Raw genomic sequence first — 23,396 nt, 5'->3', positions numbered from 1 at the left:
CAAAATGAAATTGTAGAATTAGGCTGGGTGAAAGGGTGGGGGGGAAATGTATTAAAAGACAATCTAAGTTACAAGGTGGTAAAACAGAGTGCCATGTGACATTCCAACAAGGAAGGGAGACCTTAAGGTGTTACCATAGTATTTTCCCAGGTCTCAATCTTGGTCAATTTCTCTAATATTGTAGTCATGATCTCTGAAGGTCAGATTTTGTCACTTCATGCACAATGATCCTGTAGCCTCTTTTGGGGGGTTCATGCTTTGGTACAAGTTATATTCTCTTTGCCACATGCTCAAAGTACACCAAGTATTTAACTATTCCAGAATGGATACTCTGTTTCCCTCCTCAGTAGGAATGATGTGAGAATCAACAGTATCCAGTCTTGAAGATACATACACCTTATCAAAGTAAGTGTCATTTGACACCTACAAAGTGCTTTTCTGTGGGTCTCAAGACCAAACTGAGGGAATGGTTTATTTTTATGGCCCCCCACAATCAAAACCAGACAGGAGCTTGGCAACCTGACTCTCTTGGTTTGGTTCAGCATTTGTGATTTACCTAATGTTCCAGCAACTGAAGAAGGTGATCATTTGAAAGACAGGAAAAAAATCACATCAAATACAGAGTGCAAAGATGCAAAGGAAACCTGTCAGCTCACTTTCAGTGTTACAGTAAAGCTCCTATTAGTATGATTTTTACAAGATTTCTAGTCTTATTTCCTTGTATTTAACAGTTAGTGAAGTAATAGAAGGACTTGACACTTAAGAGTTTATGTTTACAAACAAATGATACCTTTAGCGTTTACTGGGCCATCAGTATCTTCACTAAAGTATAGAAGCCATGTATCTCCTCCTTTTTCCCCTGCGATTATTTGTCCAGTCATACACTGATCTACCCATAGTACATGTTGTAAGCTCCTACCATTGTCTTCTGCCTGAGTTTATGATGACTATTGAGGAAAGAATAAAAGTATTGGGGGAGGGTGATGTGATACTATAGAAGAAGGACATCCAGCTCTGTCCCAGAGGAGTGGAGGCAGAGAGTGGTTATTGATGATCATTACAATCATGTTGTAATACTCTTACAGTCACCTACCATCTCAGAAGCTCAAGTTGAATAAGCTGTTATAGCAGCCATTGTGCCTGCCCAGATCATAATGGCTAAAAACCAAAGCTGGAGAGGAACCTGGGAAGCACTAGCCAAACAGTTGTATTTCTCTGAACAATTGTGATCAATGAAGTGTTTAGTCCCATTTAAACCCCAAATTCAATGGCCTTATTATTAGTTCTAGTAAACCCTGGGCAGAAGCTGATTCCCAGATAAATACTTCAACACCAATGTGTGGTGAGATTCATATCTAATTTGGTTCAATCCATTCTATTTTTCCTTTTTTAATTAGAATTTTCTTTCTTTACATTCCAAATGTTATCCCCTTTCCTGGTTTCCCTTCTGGAAAACCCCCTCTCCTACTCCCTCCTTCCCCTGCTCACCTACCCACCAACTCCAGCTCCTCTGTCCTAGTATTCCTGCAAGGAGCCTCTGGAGGCTCTGTTCCCTTTAAGAAGTTTGAATTGGCTTCATCAACATGAAGAATTTTCAAAATGGCAGCAATGTCCAGAAGGAGAAAGAGAGGGAAATGAAGAGGAAGAAGAGCAAAAAGAGAAGCAAGAAAACTTACTCGTGGATTTCTGCTCCCATTTCTAATTATATAAGATATGTTATCACTGAAAACTGCTTAATATGTTTACAAGATATTACATCCTAACAAACTATAATATTTAATGAAGTTCTTGCATTAAAAATGTACTTTTCATCATCAGTGGTCTTCGAGCCTTAGCTGTGGGGATTGTAGCTCTTGGGGCTGGGTACATCACCATAAGTTGTTCTTTGCACTTTGAACAGTTGTGCCAGCTGTGGCTTTTAAAGTGGTCTACATCTGCTGTGAAGAGAAGCTTCTTTGATGATATGAAAGCTATACTTCTCTGTGGGCAGAAGGCTAAGCACTGACAATGAAGTTAGGAATTACCACGGTTTGGTAAAAGGGCAATCGTGGGTTGTTCTCTAGGATCTATGATCTCACTAGCCATGGATAGTTGGCTAGTTTTCCATTGCTAGGCATGGTTTCCCTCCTGTTGCATGGGCCTCATGTCCAATTAGACAGCTGTTGTTTACTGCCAAGGTATGAGTACCACTTTTGCACCTATGGAAATGTCTTGCCTACTGGTAATTGTAGTTCATAGGTGTCACATTTGGGTAGGGGATGGTAATTGCATCCCTCCCTTGATCGCTTGCACAGCACCTTCTGGTATGATGAGAGATAGTCTTCAGAGAAAGAGCTTCTGGATTTCCTTCAGCTCAAAGTCTCCAGGTCATGTGCCCCTGTGCCTGGTATTCCATAATAGAGGTTTACTTTCAACTTCTGGGATGCTACCAAGGACAATAGCAATAACTTACATTATTTTGGGAGTCTCTTGGACTCTCCTGATCAACAATTTGAAAGGAGGTTTCTCATGGCTAGTGATGAGTTTCTTCAAGGTAGTCTATGGCTTTGAGGACAAACATTATTCCCCAAATGCTACAAATTCATAGAGACCACACGCGCATGCACACACACACACATACACACACACACACACACACACACACACGAGCACATGCACACACCTGCACACACATACATGAACACACTCACAGAGAGATGTGCAATATAGATACATGTGTGTATATATACACTTTATGTGTATTACATACAATTTTAAGTAAACATAAAACAACATGATTCCCTATGACTTCTTAAATATCCTAGTGTTATTTATCTTTCTCTCTTCCTAACTAAAGGCCTCCTTTTCAAGTTTTCATTATATCACCCATATCCTGCTATAACCTTCCCCAGAACTCCCCACCATGGTTTCATTTTACCTTCCTGGTTTCTTTGATAATCAAGGCATACATCTATAGGATGTGTATGTGTGCGTGCATGCCTGTGTGTATTTTCTTCTTTGTAAGGCAGCTGCATGATAAACATAGTTACAGCTGGTGAGCATTGCATTTCATCTACTCCCATGAAAATCATTAACAAAAATAATTCCAACCCCATAAACGGTCTGTGAGGCTGCCTTTGTATGACACCATCGGTGAGCAGATGCTGTCATGCCTTGCTAATAAACTCCATACCCCAAAGTGCCCCCACAAAACCACAAACAGCAAAAACTTTATGAGAACATCTGCCTTTGCTTTTACTGGGTACGAGATCCTTTATGACAGTTTCAAGGCTTTATATCCCCTCTTCACTACTGAGGCCCCTGCCTCTCATTCTAACCACCTGCTTAGGAATCAGAGAATAACCAAGAAACAATGTCCTTTGCTTATTCTGTCCCTCATTGGCTCAAAATCTCAAAGGGTAGTGAGTTTACTCATTCATGACGAAATGGCTTGTTTTGAAATCAGCCATATTTTTTTTTTGGAATTAGAAGCCACCTAAGAGATCATTTTACCTCTATACATCCATGTCATAGAAGTCACAGAGTAGAGAGTAAAGTACTCAACCTGAAGTCACACTTCCAGGTAGAGGCCAGAAAGCACAGAGTAAAAACCTGAATCAGCTTTGAAGACTCCTTTTGCCACAAAAGCTCCACTTCCCAAAACATATTTCTCTATAAGACTCTGGTCAGCAGCAGGGGATCATGTCCAGGGAAGCACAGAGTTAATTACCACCCTGATCCTTGCAAGATTTGTGCTTCTGTTTATCTTTTGTTAATTTTGTTGATGTTAGGAATATCATCATTGTCTATTTTGCAGTTTAAGCAAATATCTAAGGCAAAAGTGTAAATGAAAATACTTTTAAATTTAACTGTGTCAAATAAAGGCAGGATTTGAAATCAACTGAACAACTTTGAGATAACAGACAGAATAGTCTAGGAGGAAATCTAATATGTTGAGCTCAGGGGATGTGGTGTGCTTTTGGATTTTCTTTTTAGAGTCTCAGGAAGATGTGATGGAAAACGCTGGTGCAGAATGCTGCTCCAAGAGGCTGGAGAGATGGCTCAGAGGATGAGACCCACTGCTGTTACAGAGGACTTTTGGTCCTTAGTAACCAGGTTCACAATTGTCTGTAATTCTGGATCTAGATTAATCAAATGGTACCCTATTCTGGCTTCTGTGGATACTGCACTTAAATGCACCCCCCCACACACACACACAGTAAAAGTAAAGTTTGTGTTGTTCTAGTTAAAGTGCTTTTGGGCCTGGATAGACTCAATCAGATTTTGGTCCCCATAGCAGAAGTCAATGCTTGCTACTAGAAGCAATGTGAATGTTGTAGAAGAATTAAAGTTTAGAAGCCACTCCATGGACCTTGAGTGACAGATGGGCAAGGGAGAGATCTTCAAAAGAAATGCAAGGGAAATAGTTTATAATGGAGGTGTGAAGGATGGGAGAACAGGAATGGAAGCTTGGGAGTGAACTGGCTAATTTTAGGGGTGCAGAACAAGATCATACCCATAAGCCAGAATGCAAGGTTTGGGTTTATGGATAGTCCTCAGTTATGCCCATGGATCTAGCCATTCTTAATAGCATCACCCTTCAGGCTTATAGATACCCATGACACCTTCAGAAATAGAGGTAGAGTTGTAGAACGTCAAGGTATCACTCTTGTTTCTTAAATGTTTGAATTATTCCATTCTTATTTGCCACAGCTATCTCAATAAATCATTCTTTAAACTTTCTTCCTGAAGAGAAGATAATGACTCATCTGCTACTGCTGTCTTCTTCTATCTTGACCAATACAACTTGGTGTGAGAAAAATGTAAATGAAATGAAATTGAGTGAGAAACATTTTAATTAATTAATAGTCAACTAGTCTGAAAATGTTGGAATTCCATCATCCTTGGCATCTCTCACATACTCTTCTAATTTACATATAAACTAGAACACACAACAGACCTGAATATCTTTGCAAATTAATTTTCACAGAGACTAAACAGAGGAACTTAACTGCTGCATCAAAACTATGCATTTATCTTGCCAAAATATTTCCCCCGTGGCAATGCTGTCATTCTTCCCACGAACTACAAACCCCCAATGGTCTCTTGGTTCCATGTGCAGTGAGCTGTGGAAAATGTGGAGTTGCTCTGATTTCAAATGCTTAAATCATGAACCTTGGCAAGATCAGAGCAAAACCTATGAGCATCTGTTCAAACCACCAAAACAATAAGGATCCAGTTTAACCTGTTACTATCGCATGACAACTCCTATACAAACCTACTGAATATCTTATCAAAACAAAAAATTATCATCAGAGAGGCTTCATCTAGCAATTGATGGAAGCAAATGCAGAGACCCACAGCCAAACCTTAGGCAGAGCTTGAGGAAACCTGCAGAAGACAGGGAGGATGGATTGTAGGAGTCAGAGGTATCAAGGGTCCTACCAGAAAATGGCCCACAGAATCAACTAACCAGGGCTCATAGGGGCTTAAAGAAACTGAACTGAAATTAGAAAACCTGAATGGATCCTGACCTAGATCCTCTGAATATATGTTATGGTTGTGTAGCTTGGTGTTCTTGTGGGACTTCTAACATTGGGAGCAGGGATATCATTGACTCTTTTGCCTGCTTTTGGGACCATTTTCCTCCTACTGGGTTGCTTCATCCATTCCCAATATGAGGGGATGTCTCTAGTTTTCTTAAAACCCGATGTGCAATGTTTGGTTCATATTCCTGGGAGGTCTGCTCTTTTCTGAATGGAAACGGATGAGGGGTGGATCTGGGGTAGGGGGGAGGTAGCGGGGGACTGGGAGGAGAGGAAGACCTGGAAACTGAGGTTGAGAAGTAATATTTGAGAGAATAGAGAAACAAACAAACGAAAAATGTAGATCTAGATAGCAAGAGATCAGCAGAATCCACTCTGATGCTGAAAGTTAAAATTTGCCTTCATGGCATTGTGGCATTTGCATCTTGAAGAGCATATTCTAAATCCATGCTGTCCTGCCTACTGATGTGTCCAGCCCCAGTAGAATTTGTAGACATGCTGTAATGGGCAGAGTGTTATACCCCTGCGGCTAACATACTGTTCCTATGCACTTGCTGAACCTTACAGAACCAAGATAAACTGAATTTAAAAGTGCTGACTATGAGTCGGTGACATTTCAGATATTAGGCTTCACACACTGGGAACTTACTGAACAAATATTTGGAAGACCATCTATGTGCTACAAACTGTCTTCATTTCTGATTTGTTGGAAGTGAATGGAACAGACATGGCTTCTGTTATCAGGAATTCTTCGTTATAGTAGGGGCGTAAGTGCTAAGTTTTGATGTGTTTACCTATGTTATTAAAATTAAGAGACAATTAAATTGGTAGTGAGTTGTAGAATAAAGCTGTAATGGGAGACATAGCCTAAGCAGAGCTGAAGCATATTGAAGACAATATTTTCTTTCTTTCTTTCTTTCTTTCTTTCTTTCTTTCTTTCTTTCTTTCTTTCTTTCTTTCTTTTTAAAATAATAAACTAAGCCCCAAATTTTGGTCAAAGGAAAACAAATACAGTTCTGGGAAAAATGACTACTGAAAATGATGTATACCAACCAGACCCTTGAGAAACTGGAATAATTGTTTCAGGAGAATTTCAGAGGAGGGTGCCTAAGACAGAAGATGGAAAGAAGGGTTTTAGGGAGCTAGATGTGTTCAAGGAACAGAGGAAGCCATGTGACTTGGACTTGGTAGCCCAGATGAGAAGAAAGAACAGACAGAGCAGGGCTGGTTAGGTTAGAAGAACAGATGACTGGGTACTCTTCAGGTCCCATTAAAGAGTTTGCGTCTTATTTCTATGTGACTGGAACCTGCCAAGAAACAATAGAGTACAATGTTATAAGCTGATTTATGAGTGAGAGCCATGAATCTGCTTTGACTGGAAGAAAGCCAAGAGTAAGGGTAATTGTTTTGGGGGTAATCTGAGAAGGAAAAACTGGGTCTCAAACAACAGTTGGAGACATAGTTTTTGTTGTTGTTTGTTTAAACGTATCATGTGTGTTTAAGTTCTGTCTCAAAGGCAGAACTAATTGAATGCTTTAAAAGCTATTCTCTTCAACATATGCACCAATAAAATAGCATTTTCTGCATATTCAGACACTGCTTTACAAATCATAATTTGAATGTGAAGCAAAGAAATAGACTTAGCTAAGACAATCTTTTCTTTTCCTTTTATTTTTTCAACTAATAAATGAAGCCCCCAACTTTTTGGCTAAAGGAATGCAAATAAAATTTTGGGAAAAGACTACTGGCACAAAACATATTTACGATGAATCCAATACCACAAGTGAAGCCTTCTACTTGAGCGGCAATCCCTACTTCATGCGGCTACACACATATGGATACATTTTAAATAAGAACTCCTATCTCTCTCCCTTCTTCTCTCAGCAGTGCTGATTTACTGCCCCTTCTGCTGCTTTCAACTGCAATAAATCCGTGCTCTGAGTTGTCATTAATGAGCCTGGTTAAAATATCCATTGTTTCAGGCCTTTGCCCTCTTCTGATTCCAGATTTATTTCATGGTGGGTATTGGCCCTGGTAATAATCTCTTCACTGTGGGCTTTTTCTCCATGGTTTGGACTCGGGTTCATGGCACATGAGAGCTTCTCATTTTCTCTCATGGGAAGCTCAGAGGAGATGCATATATTCTATTTAACACATAATCATTAATTTGTGCATTCATTAAAGAAATTAATGGGCCATCTCTAATGAATCAAGGCTAGAGAGATAAATCAAATGCCCCCAAGACAAGCTAGTAAATACTTCTAACAAAACCACACTAGGAATTATAATGGAGGTGTGTGCACATTAAAGCTTAAATACAGAGAGGGGATTCCTTTTCTTTTCTCATAGCACACAATAGCATCTTTTAACAAATGAAATATAGCTAGGAGGTATGAAACTTCCAAGTGAGTACTAATGTTATTTCTCCATGTTCTGTAGTTGAAATAGGTGGTGTCCAGCAATAGGGTCTTACCATTACATTCTGGAGGGAAGGAAACCAAGAGGAAGCCTGAAATGCTTAGGGTCTAACTGGCCCCATTGATCAACAATTTGAAAAAAATGTGGCCCATTCCTGGGATTTCTATTTTTTTTAGTGTGAAGTACCTACTTGGGGTATTGAGCCTGACCCCACATTGTATGGTAATACTATTAAACAGATTGCATAGATGTATATATTTAAGGAACTTGTATAGTAGAAGATTTCTATATGTCTTTTTAAAAAGCCTTTAGTGTTAGTTATCCTTCTTTATATTCCTTCCTTTATCCTATCCTCCCACCCCTACAGAATTTAACTCCTATTTAACTGTTGCTCTTTAACTCTTTATACCATTGGGTTCAATCTCTGCTTTCTTGAAAGCCCCTCCACTCAAAATGCATTATACAAAATTCTCAAAAGTCAATAAAGTCATTGTTTTCAAAAGATACAGAAAGATGAGCAAACTAACTCAAACTCTTTCTTCTAGTATTAGGCTATGTATACCTTCTTTTTTAGAGGGTTTTGTTGCAAAATGGAAACTTCTCAGAAGTAATTAGAACACTGATGCACTTCTCTCTACATAGAGGGACAGAGTCTCACTAATAGCTAACATGGAGTGTCACTAGAAACAGAATGCCAGTAAACTGGTAGCATCTAAGCCATGGGATCTTCTGACTCACCCAACTTTAGAGAAATATGATCTATGTCCTCCCCATAGAATCATGAGTATGTGGCTAAGATTCTACATCCATAACTTCTCAAAGTCTCCCAAGCAGAATGGTAACTACTTCACGTGGTCTTTGGGAAGACTGAGAGTGGGTCAGTAAAAAAGTCAGGCACACTATTTGGTTCTATGGCAACTATTTAGAAACTGCTGGAAAGGGGGTCAAGGGAAAGGATACTGGTAAATCAACACATTGATCATACTTTCATAGTGTTCCTTGGGTAGAAAGAAAGGTAGCTAAAAATCTGGATAGGAGGGCAAGAAGAGGCAGCTTTCAGAGGCTCATCTAACCCAGCTTGATTTCAAAGAGAGATCTGTAGAAAGCCTAGGTAATGTGTTGCCCTCTTAGTTTCAATGAGGCATATGATTTTTTTTTTCTTCGATCTCTGGCCTTCAATGTCTAGAAACTGGTGGAGGGAGTGAGCAAGGGGCCATCCATGAGGATTTTAATTCGAGTGAATCTCATCTCAGTTGGTCGTTTGGAAGATGTCAGAGTACATGCTTGTGCAGCGGCTTTCACCTCCCATTTATGCTTGATTCTGGTGTCACAACTGACCTGCATCCCTGAGAATCCATCGATGGAGACTGAAGAGAAACGGAGGGAGAGGAAGCTGTCATCTACTGATCAAACACCATTTATTTAGTTCTGTGCTAGAAACCTGAGGTATCTTGCTTATACCTGCCCCAAATTATGTGAGCTAATGCTATAATCATCTTACATGAAGTGAGGGAGATTCTAAGAGGCTCTTCTGAGCTCAGCCAGTTATTTATTTATTTATTTATTTATTTATTTATTTATTTATTATTTATTTATGGGCACTGGATAAATAAATAGCCTCACTCAGGGCCTCACAAATGTTAGAAAAATGCTCTCCTGTTGAGCTATATTTCCAACCCCAGATGTGTAGGAAGGGGATTATGAGAGGGGAGAGAAAGCTTGATCGTCAGGAGTAGAAAGAGAAAGAAGACAAATGATGGACTGTATGTGACCTGAGAGCAGAAGGAGGCGCTGACTAGGGGATGGCAGAGAAGAAGAACAAAGTCTAATCGCATCCATGTTTGGAAATTCTATAATGAAACTCACTAATTTGCATGCTAACTTAATTTTTAATAAGTCAACATAATACCTATGTGTAATATGAGAAGCTGCAGGAAAACCTGTACAAAATGGCAGGGGATTATCTTCCTTTTAGTAGTGACATGCATGAGTGGCAGGTCAGGTGGCATTCCTTTTACTCACTCTGCTTATATTGCATATACACATAGTCTAAAAGGTTTTCCTTGTCTCGAGTAGCATTATTCCATCAGGGTTGCTCCAGATTGATGCTAATAGAGCTGCTCCTTGTATTTAAGGCTATCTAGAGCACCCATCATTTCAGAGGATTTTATATTTCACAACCATTCCCTCAATGAAAGACATTAAGATTGTTTCTATCTTATTTTAGCATTCTAGTCAATGTTGTGATAAATATATTCTCCTTTTGTAGTGGTGCTTTCACTTCAGTGGAAAAGATTCTTAAAGGTAGCATTGTTCTGTCAAAGTACCCACACACGGTATTTTAGCAGATGCGTTAGGGCACATTTAAATGTTCTGGCCTTGTCTATAACTACCACAGCCAGGCTGCATGATGTGTCCATTCCCTCACTATGCATAGCCCTCCATGGATGCTAGTCACTATTTTTGGGAACAAGGCAGTAAAAATGGAATCTCATTGATTTAATTTGCATCCTCTAACTAATACTAAAATTAAGTATATTCTCATATGTTCAGTGGCGATTTGCAACTCTCTTCTGACTCTGCCCTTCCCAATTTTTTCCCTGAGTCATTTAGTTTTTATATCAGTTTTTAGCTGCCATTTGCCTTGTGGAGCTATAAATCCTTGTCATGCATTATAAATATTTTTTTTTTGTATTTTTTTATTTGGCTGTTAACCTTTCCTTTGGTATTTTGTTATGTAGGTAGATTTTTTTAATATAGGATTGAAATTATTGATTTGGGTTTTCTCTTTTATCCAAGATGTCCTTTTCAACTATACAGTATATTACAAATTTCCTTAAATATTTATAAAATACTTTTATTAGTATTCTGCATTTGATTGTTAAAATAAACCAGGGACTAGTGTCATTGATATTTTATGTAGAAGATGTATACATATGTAGCACAGTGTCTGTGCTAGCCAGTTTTTTTTTTTTTTAATTTGACACAAACTAGGGCTATCTAGGAGAGGAAACCTCAACTGAGGAAATGCCACTATTAGGTCGGCCTACTGGCAATTCTGTGCACCATTTTCTTGATCAGCGATTGGGAGGGCCCAGGCCACTTTAAGTAATAACACTTCTGGTACCTGGTACTAGATTGTGTAAGAGAGCAGGATGAGCAAGGCATGGGAAGCAAGCCAACAAGCTGCATTTCTTTCTGGTCTCTGTTTCAGTTCCTGCTTTCAGTCTCTGCTCTGACTTCACTCAGTGATGAACTGGGAAGTAAAACTGTCATCGGAAATGAAACCTTTCTTCTCTAAGTTGCTTTCGGTCATGGGATTTTATCACAGTGATATAAAGTAGGTAAACAATGTCAAAAACATTTACTTATTTATTTATTTAGCATGTATATGCATATATGATATATGTGTATAAACAATCTGTGTGTGTACATGTGAAGGGCATATGACTATATGTGCACATGCATGAGGAGGTCAGAGTTGGACACTAGGCATTTCCTCATTCTCCACTGCATATTGATGCAAGGTCTCTTGCTTGAACCCACGGCTCACTGATTTGGCTAATCTACCTACTTATCTTGCTCTGAGAATCTCGTGTCTCAACCACCTATGTTTTGTCATTATATACCAGCCATCATGGCTGCCTGGCAATTGTGTGAATGCTGAGAATCTAATTTATAACACATTTGTGCTACCAGCAATCTCCCCAGGCCCCAGAAGCAAGTTATATATTATTTACTTTGATCTTTCTACAACTTTCTATTTGTATAACATTCCATCAGTGCTATGCTGTTTGAGTATAATAATATCTACATACTTTATCAGCTTAGTCTTCCTGGCTAGGAAATCTTGCTATAGTCCTCTGGTAGCATTACAGTACCCCAGATACCTGAACTCCAGGGAAACCTGCCAAGTTTGGTGATTGTAGGAGCCTTGAAGAATTGGAATATTCCTGAGAGCCAAAAACTTACCAGGCCTATTCCTGTAATTTAGATATTTATATACTTGAATAATACCTGATAGACGACAATGCCAGCTCCTTTCCTCAATGGATTATTCAAGAAAAATTTCATTCCAAGAGATATTGTCTTTAATATAGAACACACATCAGAGAAGTTCCAAGGCTGGTTCATTGGTAGACAGTGCAGTGAGACAGAGAAGCCTACATCATGAACGGACCTCACATCCAGATTTATTGAGCATTCGCTCTGTGTCAGACACTGCCCTAAGTATTTGTATATATGTTCTCATTTAATAATCTCTAAGGTAGTCTTTGTTATTGTGTTACTTCTTCCAGGTCCTATGGGAATCTGAGATACATGTATGTTAAGTAACTTCTCCAGTATATACAGAAACTGGCAAGAGGCAGAGTCAAGATGAAATCTGGCTCTTGATCTCTCATTCTTATCCACTGTGTAATGCTTGCAATGCTTCCTGTCCATCCTTCCGACTTGATTGGCATCAACTGATTCCTTTCTTTTTAGCACCAGTGGCCTAATAAATAAAATATAACATTTTAATGAATATGTTTACCTTTCAAGTTCATAGTGTTTTGGGCTTTTGCCAAAGCAGTAAAATGACCAACAGACATACCCAGGAGACACAACCTCAGAGCAACAAACACCTCTAATCCTCTGGCTCTTGTAATCTTTCTGTTCCTCTTTCCCAATGATTATAGAGCCTTGGGTGCTAGAGTTGTATTGTTGATGGGTCAGTTGGACCTGGATCCACAGTTCTAGTTGTGGTTTAATGGAATGGTCTCCATTTAGCAGGAAGCTATACCCATAAAGTCTCACTAACAAGACTGCCTAAACATAAGCTGAACCAGGACAACAGCGATAGACAGGCTACTGTGAATGGAGGAAAGTCCAGGAGGCCTCAGCCCTACACAAAGAACTGCAGGCGAGTAAGGAATGCTGGGAGTGGGAGAAAGAATCGTCCGCAGGAAGATCACACAATCAGTTACCTAATAACAAAGAGTCCGCCCTGAAAACATACCTACAAATAACATTACGCAGATTTAGTAGGTTATAGTTAGGAACATAAATGTATTTACATGTATGCTATAACAATGAATGGAAACTGAGGCCATGAATTTGAAAGAGAGTGAGAAAGTTTGGAAGGAGAAAAGAGAAGGGAAGAATGATATTAGTATATTATAATTTCAAAAAATTAAAGTAATAATATAAACAAAATTAGCAACAGAAATCATAGCCTGTTCAATCCTACCGACTGAGTTGTGAGTTATATGGTAGATTGAAAAGACTATAGCTTTGTATATAACTGCTTATCGCCATGATCCAAGAAAATGATACTGCTTGTGACATTTTTCTATGAGAAGTTCAGAGAGTTGAGTAACTCAGAAGAGAAAATTAGGTTACTATGTAGCTGAACTCTCAATTTAAACTCAGGTTACATTTACATCCTCATCTTACTCCATGTGTTGTGCAGTCGTTGCATAGACTAAGCTGCCTCCTCTTCCTCCTAACACTATTATTTCTCAGAATCAAGGCCATTGTGAATGGTGATTATAGAATTACATCTATAATGCCAGCCCAGGCTATACAGTGTGACTCTTGACAGATAGTAAATGAGACTCTTAATAAATACAAGAGAGTCTTGACAAAAATAAATAATAAACAAATACATGCCAGTAAATCAGGTGATTTGTTTTTGAGAATTTCACAAAATGGAGAGTAGGCATTAAACTCTTGTGATTTTTGTCTCTGGCTTCAAATTTAGCCTAATGATTGTGTTAAGTCTTATCAGATTACATTTTGTAATTTCACTTGTCCTGTATAATTACTGACGCTTCACTATTATCTGAAATTAGTTTATTGAAGCTGGGAGTCATAACCACAATGAGAATAATATTTCAGAGTGCATTCATGTAGTAACTCATTAACTAATTATCTCCACCCACTCAACCTGAAGAAAATGACTAGGCTGATGTTCTTATTAACCACATGGCCCACTCAACATTTCCACGGCGGCTGGAGCCTCTTGGCCCCTAGGAGCTCATACTGGTAATGCTGGAGTCATCTGGAGTGTGAGAAATAAAAATACCAGATAAAAATAACAGAGCCTCTGAAAACAGGTGGTTTTCAGGCACTGGAAGTTCTAAAAGTCGAATGTGAGAAGGTGCCAGGGAATGGTTTCCTACAAATCCAAACATCTGGCAGACTTTAAAAATCTTGCAAACTACAAGGTTGTCTTAGAGGACATCTCCCGTGATCTATTTGTGTCACTAGACATTTCATTTCCTTCTCTCCTAACTCTGACACTCTCCAAGCAGGCATAAATGTCAAAATTGGGCAAATGACGGAAGGTTAAATAATGCAAGTCTTACTGCCCAGATGCGTGTTGTGGTGATAGGCTGAGTCCCGCTTCACAGCCTATTCCAGCAGTATTTCAAGTTCTGCAGTGTGCCATTTCCTTCACATTTGTGTGGTCCTTCAGATGCCTCCAGCTGCTCCAATTTGCCTTGAGACTGACATGTACTGAGGTCACTTTTTATTTTTATCACTTGCAACATTAACAGAGCTTATCTTCGTGAGGCATCAGAAGATACAATCTTCATGCCATTATAGAGTCTTGGAGCCCAAACAGAATGCAATTCAGTCACCAAATTAGGAATCAAACCAAGCAAGTGATTTCAACAAATCTTTTACCGCAGGTTGAATTGTCTAACAAGGATGCAATATATTTTCTATTGAGATGTAGTTTCTAGCATGTAGTATATTTATATTTTACTTGTTTTCATAACTTTATTATTTAGCTATTATATAATAATATTTCATATTATTCTTGGAGGAAATTGCAACCATTTACTGTAGATATTTTTATCTTCTGCAACATTTTGTTTTGTTTTAAGACATGGTCTGACTCTGTAGCCCAGAATGGACTGGAGTTGACTATGTGGCTCATGTTGACTTTAAACTTGTATCAATCCTCTTATCTTAGCACCTTTGATGCTAGGACTATAGGCATAACCCTGTTTACTGCTCTAATTGGCAGTTGAACCTGGGAGAGTGGAGCCAAAAAAATGAGGTGGACTAAAGACTCATTCCATAGCCAACTTTCTGAATAGAGCACCAGGCAATATATACTCTGAGGGTTAAGAAGATTTGCCCAAGTAAAGTATATCACAAGAACAAGTTCCACCTGGCACAAACATGTTTTTCCATAGAGGCATATAAACAAATAGAAATAGCTAGTTGTAATGAATACTCTATAGTGAACTCTCTCTATCCACTAAGAACACCCATGATATGGGGGAACAGATATTACAAGACTCTTGTCCTGTTTACTTGAAGTTTTATCACAAAGTCTCAGATACCTTCTCACAAGGCTTTGTTCATGGACTGTATCTGGACAATGATCTACAATGCCAGGATTTCCACTCCCTCAGCATGTTCCTGTATATGCCAGTATACACCTGTGTGGAAGCCAGTGGTCAATGTTGGGTATCATCTTCTAAGACTCTGCGAGGGTGGAAATGTCTCTCACAGAACCTGGTGCTCACTACAAGCTGGTTGTGAGCACCAGGAATCCTCTTGTCTCTCTCTACCTCAGCATACTTAATGTGTGTGCTGGGGATTTGAAATTAGTTCTCTAGGCTTGCCCAGCAAGATTTTACTAACTCAGTCATTTACCTCAGATCTCTAACTTCTAGGTGTTTTTTCCAAGACAGGGTTTCTCTGTGCAGCCCTAGCTATCCTGGCACTTGCTCTGTAGACCAGGCTGGTCTCAAACTCAGAAACCTGCCTACTGTGTGCTAAGATTAAAAGTATGTACCACCACCATTCAGCTATGTTACATTTTATTAATGACAAAATCTGTGTGATTTCTTTAGCTTGGAATACTTCTTTAGTCACTTCCTACTTCCATGTACCTTAGTGCTTTTGGAACTTCCTTAAGGACCCAGCTCTAGGGTCACCTTTTCATTAAAGGGACAGCAGAGTTGGACAGTCAGTACCACAACTGAAAATCAGTGCAAGTCTGTAGTCTACAGAAGACTTAGCGTATAGTAAATGTCAGGAATAGGTTATGCTAGACCCATGTTCCCTACTTGTTCTAGAGTTTTGACTTGATACCAGCATTTTATTCCCCACTTCTATTCCCTTTGAAGGGAAGGTGAGTGGAAAGGAAGGTAGTTGAGAAAGCATGATCATATTGACTGCTTTCCCAGGGCTTAACATAATGCCATCCTTCAGTGCAATTTTTGGAATGAATGGACGGGCTTTCTCTTGTTTTAGCTCAATTCCTCAAGTGTTGCAATCTGTTCATATCTACATAGGTGTCTCTGCTTTTATTCTTCTTGGCACTTACTACTTTCCTTATCACACTTACTTTAAGTTGCAACTCCTTCGTTAAGTCATGATTTGTTTAGTGTTTGTGTTCTCACTCTGGATTCCTGAGGCAATGATTAGATGCTAGGCAATTTGAACTGAATCTGCATGGCTATATTAGTCATTGTTTTCCAAAAGCATGGGTACTATTTCCTAGGTAGAAGCAAGGTTCTGATAATCAATCAATACAATACTGGACCTGACTCTAGGGCTGGCACTGTGAAAGTGGGTTCATGAGGTGGTAGATTAGGGTTAAATCTTTCTAAGGAGATTTCAAAGGATTTTTTTTTTTTGTATTTAAAATGACACACACAGGGAAATGGACACTGTGAAGTTTTCTATACTCATCACCAGGAACCCAAATATGTTTGACCCCAAGGAACACCCTTCAATGCTACCAGCATGCAAGCCCTCCAGTAGTTCATGGCTTGGAAAAAACTGCTCCAGTTGCTTTACAGACATTAATTCCACAAATATGAGGAGAAAGACCATTTCCACAATTGACCAATCACAGCAAGCTTTTTTTTTAAAAGATTCATTTATTTATTATATGTGAGTACACTGTAGCTGTCTTCAGACACCCCAGAAGAGGGCATCAGATCCCATTATGGATGGTTGTGAGCCACCATGTAGTTGCTGGGATTTGAACTCAGGACTTTTGGAAGAGCAGTCAGTGCTCTTAACTGCTGAGCCACCTCACCAGCCCACAGCAGGCTTTTTTAAAAGGTGCACTCAGGAGTCTGTTTCACTCTAAGTCAGGATTTGAGAGAGCAGTATTAGACATGGAGAAGATAAACTTTTTATAGTTCAGGGGTAAGGAGAGATTTGGCAGACAAATAGGCAAGGCTACAGAAGCAGAACATAAATATAAGTTGGTCCTAACAACCTTTTGAAACAAAGGCATGATTGCAAGGTGGTCCTAAGGTAGTCAAAACAACAGGTGGTCATAATAATCTTTTGAAATAAAGGCATGGTTTGCGTTTCCAAGAACAGGCAGTGCAGAACCACTTGTAATTAAGGTTACAAGTAGGGCATAGCCCAATCCTTGAGAAACAGATTTAATCATAAAAAAGAATGAACCTAGTTGGTCTTTACTATAAGAAGGCTTTCAAGCCTAAAATGGAGGCAGGTTGGTTCATCAATATGCAGTCTCACATGTCAGGGTGCTGGTCAAGACTTCTCAAAAAACCTCTCTCTCTCTCTCTCTCTCTCTCTCTCTCTCTCTCTCTCTCTCTCTGTCTGTCTGTCTCTGTCTCTGTCTCTCTCTCTCCCACTTTATTCCTCATTACCTCCAGTAGAATCACATATCTATCTCTGTAATCCTGGGACATTTCCTCAATCACAGTACTCACATTGTGTTGTGATTTTCTACATATATTTCTTCCCAACGAGAATGGACAGCATTCTTAAGTATAGTGCTGAGTATATAGCAGATTTGAGGCTAATATCACTTAAATTATAAAAGAAGGATAAAAATTGGTTTTACCATGATATACTTTTGTGGAAGAAGAGACAAAGAATGCAGAATGGGAAGACTGTCATCATATTGAGCCTCTTGCTGTGTGATAGGCACAGTGGTAGCCATTTATTTTCTCAGCCTGTCTGATCATTGCCTCCGGGTGACATGGGAAGAAAGGACTGATTCCAGAGACTTGTTGTTTACCTACGTTATAAAGTATTCATATAAAGGAACAGTGTGGGTTTGATGGCATTTTGAGCAAGGCAAAAGAGAGGCGGATTCATCCTTAATTCAACTCATGTCTTCTGCATTCTGTCCCACTTTCAGTGTCATTCCAAATACAAAAACTTTTCCTTTGAAAGCTCAAAAGGTTGACCGAGGGGTCAACCAACTCTCCCACCATCTTTCACAGGTACCATGCCCTGAAATTACGTTCTATCCCATACTGAAACTCCTGGTTTGAGGAACTTAGGAAAGGATACTAAGGCATTTGCTAAGCAATGAATGAATGGGGTGAGATTTGCTGTGGACAGTAAACAGAAGAGTTTCGTGAGTAGTTTGCAACCAGAACAGCACTTCCTTACTCTTATTTCCATGGCACAATGTTTTCTGAGCTCTCAAAGCCCACCCTTTATTTAAAACAGAAGCTTCTGTACTAATGGATTCAAGCAACCATGACCTGAAGATATTAAAAAAAAAGTACATAGTTGTTGATACTCATTATGTAGTTAGGCCTATGGTAATTGTGCCCACACTAAATATCTATATTTATAATAATATCTAAAGCTCTCTTGGTACTATTATCTATTACAATACAGTAACACAATTAGTCATGTGGCATTTATATTTCATTGGATATTAAAACATAAAGTGAATGTATGGGTACATTATATGAGAATAGTTTATGTAAAGAATTAAGTGTATGAGATTTCAGTATCTAATAGGGGTCCTGGAACTAATCCCCTACATTTTCTGAAGACAATTTATCCCTGGGAAAGTCATTTGACGTATCCCTGTACTAAACACAAAAGGAAGAGTCAAACCTGTACTAAATGATCAGGCCAGAGGGGCAAACGAAATCTAATGTTGTTATTTCAAGAAGGGGGAGGGAGAAATCCACCAATTGGTTTTTAGTACCAAATGGTCACCCTTAAACACATATTTATATGTAACATTATACAGATGGAGCAGCTTGCATATATATGTTTAGGAATATATATGTCTATGACAACAATGAATGCATGTACAAGAGAAGCCATGAAATTAAGAGCAAGAAGGGATATATGAGAAATTTTGTAGGGAAAGAAGGGGTATATGAGAGAATTTAGAGGTAGGAAAGGAAAGAGGAAATGTTGCAAGGTAAGTACATTATAATTTCAAAAACAGAAGAAGTAATTAAAAAAAAGAATGCCTAGATGTTCTAGTTATGTTCACTCTTTCAGAGACCCTTCTCATTTGCATCCAAAGAATCCATGATAGATGAACACGGATGTGCTTTGTAAAGCACTGCAGTTAGGGGCTTTTTAATTATTCATATTTAAAATGAATGCATGCACAAGAGAAGCCATGAAGTTAAGAGCAAGAAGGGATATATGACAAATTTTGTAATATGCTTATCAGTGACCAGTTATCTCCCAGTAGGGTCTCTGTACTTTAGTATAATTTTGCTTCTTAGGTAAGAAAACAACTTGAGTTCGTGTTCTGAATATGAGGAGTGTATATCTTTGTTGCAATACTTGCTCACACAGATAGCAGAGCTGCTGGCCTTTTTCTTTATTGTTGCTTCCTAAAGAGAAAGCCAGGTGCTTAACAACCCATACTTCAACTTGCAGATTCCCCAGGAGAACACCCCTGCCTCACTGCCCCAACAACCTAACCAACAGAATTCGTGCTGATCTAAGCTAACCCTTCACTAAGCCACTGATCTTGCTTGGAAGACTCTCCCCAAAAAATGATGGCTCCAGACATTGTTGCCTTTTGGAAATACTGAGAATCTGAAGCTTTCTCATTACAGCTGGCAGTTCCTTGGTTCTCACTGAGGAGCACTCCTACTGCCCTGAGGAAACATCAGCTCATGGTGACAAGAGATGAAAGGAGCATTTGAGTTTTAAAGCCAAGATGCTTAGGAGACTCAGTGGGGACTGATCTGTGATTTAATCAGTAGTGACCGTCTCTTGGAAAGTTATGTCTGAAAGTGGCCTGTGCATGCACAACCTACTAACCACAGGGACTGCCCCTCTCTGCTAATGACCGGTACTCACTCATGTGTTTACACATGTTTGCACTGGGAAACCTACGTGAATAGAAAGGGTCCAGATTTTCTGAATGGTTGATAAAGCCCATTCACACAAATCATGCAGGGTGTACCCTTCTTTTATAGCTTATACTACTCCTGAATTTAGCACATATGGAAACTCTGGATCAAAAATGCTTGAGAATTGAAGTATTTCAGATTTTTAAAAAGATCTGCACAGATGTTAGCAGTTGAGTGTCTCTGCTCTGAAAAATCTCCAATGAAAAGTGTTCTTAGTCTACAACTCCTTGAATGCCATGTTTATGCTCCTAAACCTTTGGATTTCAGAGTGATTTGGATTTTCAAGTTTTGGACTAAAGATGCTCAACCTGTAAGTTACATTATTGTAATGTTTAAGAACCCTTCATGAGGTGGTTCAATTTTACTTCTAAGAATCAGCTCTTAGATATCTGATCTAGAAACCAGGAAGCAAAAATCCCATTCTGGAACAAAGCAGCCGTTATAGATTCCTGATAGCTATAAGCATGTGCCAACTAAGCTTTAATATAGTGACCAAGCTCTCATTTCAGGACAAAGCAAAAATCTATAAACCATGGAAGAATTAAGTTGGGGGGAATAATTAAGTAAATTACTTAAGTGAAAAAGCATCTAGGATAGATGGTTAAAAAGTCAAAAGTCTTTTCAGAATGCCCTCAGCAGCAGCTTGGTATGATTATTATAGTTGAATAATTTAACATTTAATAAATGCTACATCTATTCTAGGCTGTGTTCTAAGTCTTTACAAGTATATATTAGTTCATCGAATTCTCACAACAATACTAAAGTTATGGTTATTGTAAGTATCTCAGTTTATAGTTGAGCATACAGTGTGACATGAAGCTGATATGAGTTGTGCAAGAATACAGCTAATGAGCATTTGAGGGAGAGTTCAAAGCCAGGCAACCTGGCATCAGAGTCGATGTACTGTGTCTTTCACCACTAGGTCATCCCATATCACTTCAATTCACGAGATATGAAACAATCATGTGAGGAAGTTATCACAAGGGGCATCTGGACTTGCACCAGAGATTTTGATTAAAAATGGCTTGGGTGGGTGTGAGTCAGACATTTGCATTATTCCACAGGAAGTCCAGGGGTTTCTGAGATAGATCTTCATAGACTATAACAAGAAGAAAAATTAGTGGATGAGATGAACATCTATTGGAAGAAAGACTGTATGCCAGCCTCATCAGTTCAGCAATGCGGTAGCTAAAGTGAAAGCCATACCACTTAAGAGCTCATAATAGCTATAAAATGGAGAAACAAATATCTAGGTCTTGCTTCTCATCCTGCCACATGGGAGAATCAAGAACAGGAGCCTGTTGGTAGGTATTGAAATGCTTCACTGGGACCATGGGTCTCAGTTTTATTCACCTTTGTCCTGCTCTTCTCATCTCTTCCCACTCACTCCCCTCATCAAGTATCCTAGCTAATCTTAATTCTCAACTTGAGGCAGGCTAGAGAGTTCTTAGGGGAGAGGTCTCAACTGAGGAATTGCCCTAGCTCAGGTTGGTCTGTGGGCATGTCTCTAAAAGATTATTTTGATTTTTTAATTAATTGATTAATTATTTATTAATTGGGCTAGGAGGCCCTAGCCCACTGTGGACAGCACCATTCCTCAGGCATGGAATTCCCGGGTTGTACACAAAATCTGGCTAAGCAAAAGCCAGAAAGTCAGCTAGAGAATAATAAGGCTGCAAGCAGCATTTCTTCATGGTTTCTGCTTTGGATTCTTGCCTTGCCTTCCCTCAGTTATACTGTCTTTTAAGAGTGCAAAACAAATCCTTTCCTCCTCTCAGCTGATTCGGTCAGAGTATTTTATGACAGAAACAGAATGAAACTAGAACACCAAACAACCCTTGGCAAAGGTGTCCCAAGCAAGTTCAAGACAACAAAAAGTTATCTTTAGATGGTAGGCATTTCCCATTCCTCCTACTATAAACTGCCCTAAGGGACTTTTCTTACTCACCATCCTGTGCTATTTTAATGGCTACAAGTCATCTCTAAGGAGTGGCTCATCAGTAGACATACCAAGAATATCCTCTACTTGGATTCACTAATCTACTCCTCAGACACTGGGCCCAGTGTATGGACTCCACGCAAGCACTGCCAGTCACCAGACCTTATTTTTTCTCAATGGCCTGACTTTTAGGTTGCTACTCCCACTTTAGCAGAAGACATTCATCATTACATGGAAATGATAAGCTGTATTTGAAAATCCAAAATGATTATGCACAGGTATGCAGCAGAATATAATTTATAATAATGAAGAACTGAATATAATCAAAATGTGTAACAATAGCAGAAGAATGGTTTAATAAATTAGATACACCCACATTAAGAATATTTGCACAGTCATTAACATAAATTCAAGCTACATAACCGTTGTCAACATGGAATATTGTCTCAAATATATGAAACACTATGTAGGACAGAGAATGAACGCAGTCAACATATGGCTAGAAACTGTCTTTAGTCTAAGGCCAAACCATTGTGAATGTATCTAATACCATCAGATCTTATCTTTAGATAGTGATTACTATTATAAACATCAGTGTATATTCAAATGAGGTTGGATGCTCCAAGATTTTAACAATGAGCAGGTGAATAATTTCACAATGGAAAAATTATTTGAAACAAAACACATCATACATATATTATATTATGTTAAATTGCTTTAACTTTATTATCGTCTCTTTTTTCACTGGCAAGGAAAGGGTAAATAATGTCTATTGTGTACCACCTACCCACTCTCCAAATTTCTGGACCAATTGGAATGATCTGGGCATGTATAAAAGAAAATGCAGGTGAATAACTTTCCTTTCTAAGAACGGAAACAGGAGCAGTCATATTGAGCAATTGGTAAAAAGGGGCCATGGGAAGTCTCACTACATTGAGAAGAATTCTTCTCTTTCATCCTTGCCCTTGGTCATGAGAAATTAATAGGGATTTATTTAATTAGCTAATTTTCATCCTAATTGGCTAAGGAATCTACTCCAATCTCAATAAAAATCAGGAAGGTTTAGCTGATGATTGATGTTTAAAAGAAACTACATTTTGTGTGTCAGGAAATCTTGAGTCCTGGAGCTCAGACTATTAGCTACCCTGGGATTCATGGCTCTTGGAAAGAAGCATTGCCTGTCCCTGCTGAGACACCTACCCTAGGTCTTCCTGTGTCTTTGAAGAAAAAGAAGCACTGATGACACACACCTGATTCTGTCCTCTAGTATTGGATTCTACATGAGCAAATGTGGACTCTTTCTGGTCTGACACAGAAGACAGTGGAGCTGAGGCTCTTAAATCACGACTGCTGGGACCTTTGAAGGTGGGAATTAAGCTCCTCTAAGCT

At 39.0% G+C, this 23,396-nt stretch overlaps 1 protein-coding gene across 3 annotated transcripts in view; it reads right to left on the bottom strand.

Moving 5' to 3' along the window:
• Ca10 (carbonic anhydrase 10) overlaps positions 1–23,396 on the bottom strand; it is a 494,944-nt gene that overhangs the window by 285,729 nt on the left and 185,819 nt on the right. The window lies entirely within an intron of this gene.

The sequence above is a fragment of the Mastomys coucha genome, unplaced genomic scaffold (assembly GCF_008632895.1).
Source record: "Mastomys coucha isolate ucsf_1 unplaced genomic scaffold, UCSF_Mcou_1 pScaffold5, whole genome shotgun sequence".
In the NCBI taxonomy this organism is placed as follows: domain Eukaryota; kingdom Metazoa; phylum Chordata; class Mammalia; order Rodentia; family Muridae; genus Mastomys; species Mastomys coucha.
The sequence above is the reverse complement of the archived record's forward strand: the minus strand, read 5'-3'. Positions and strand labels throughout refer to the sequence as shown.